This window comes from Sphaeramia orbicularis, chromosome 17 (genome assembly GCF_902148855.1).
Source record: "Sphaeramia orbicularis chromosome 17, fSphaOr1.1, whole genome shotgun sequence".
NCBI classification, from domain to species: Eukaryota; Metazoa; Chordata; class Actinopteri; order Kurtiformes; family Apogonidae; genus Sphaeramia; species Sphaeramia orbicularis.
Window position 1 is genome coordinate 32248440 of NC_043973.1, and position 1524 is coordinate 32249963.

Genomic DNA, 1524 nt, shown 5'->3' on the forward strand with positions numbered 1-1524 from the left:
TCCATGTGGTTCATTTATATTTCACCCTTTTCCAAATCACAGATTATCACACAGTTTGTCACTCAAAATGGGAGGTAGTTTCCTTTCTATTTAATACAAATGCCTACTTTTCCCAAACGTAGAAACAAATAAAAATGGGTCACTGAAGCTGTTTTTTACTAGGTTATCGCTTGGTAATGTAAAATATTTAACTATGCTTTTTAATTTGAAAATCAACAAAGTACAAATTTGATATTGTTTGTCCAAGTATTTCTATGTTTTGCTTCTCTGTACTTCACTATATTTATTTGACACTTTAAGTTTCTTATTAGTAATGAAAACAATGATATAATATTCTTCAATATAATCAGTTGAAGAGAGTCATCCTGCAGTGAAGGGGAGGCAAGGGATGATGTTTTTGGTTCGGTTTGTTTGTTTGTTAACACTTTAGAAGCAAAACTATTGGCTGAATCCATACCATACTGGGTTTATAGATTGCCAGTGACCCAGAACAGATCTGATTACATTTTGGGAACAGTAGGTCAAAGTTCAATTTTTTTAAATTAATTTTTTAAATCTTTTTTTTTTTTTCCCCCATTTACTTATAATGGGCAAAATTCCATATGTCTGAAGCAGCAAACTAGTGGTTGAATTCAAACCAAATTAACTTTACAGATTGCCAGTGACTCAGAATGGATCTCATTACATTTTGGGAACAGTAGGTCAATGTTCAAATTTTTTATGAATTTTAAAATCTTCCCCAATCTTTGTTGTGCCTGGCACCACTTATTTCATTGCTTTCAGTGATATTTACTGTGTCAACTTTTTAGACCCCTTTCATTTAGTTGTTTTTCGCAGTTTTTCTTTTCCTCACTAGGATTTAGGTGCCCTGAAGACACCTGAGCCTTGCCATCTGGTATGTCTGTAACAGCAAAACTAGTGGTTGAATTCATACTAAATTAGGTTTATAGATTGCCAGTGACCCAGAATAGATCTGATTATATTTTGGGAGAAGTAGGTCAAAGTTCAAATTTTTGTTGAATTTTTAAAATCTTTTTTCTCTCATTTACTTATAATGGGCGAAATTTCAAACATCTGTAAAAACATCAATTTTGTTTCAATTTACTTCAAACTTGGCACATATATAGAGGAAATTGATATGCTGAAATCAGCACATGTATAGACATGATGACATCAGCTGGATCGATGCCAAAATAAGATACAGTACATTTGATGGGCGGGGCTTGTTGTGCCTGGAACCACTTATTGTGTTCTGATTCTGCTATCTCCTCCCACCTCTTTTTCTATCTGTCAATCACTGCAGGTCGTCAAGTTGATTTCCTCCACCTGTGTATTACCTGATCTGACCAATCAGCTTCCAGAAGAGTCAGTCTAAAAGCTGCTCACCTCCCACCCCTCCCTCTCTGCCCACCTGTTACCTGAGCTGGGGTCTGCTGGACTGTTGTGAGACTCTTGTTTTCTGTGACCTTACAGACCTGTGGAACCTGTGTTAGGGTTTAGATGATGTTTGCATATTTGCTGTCT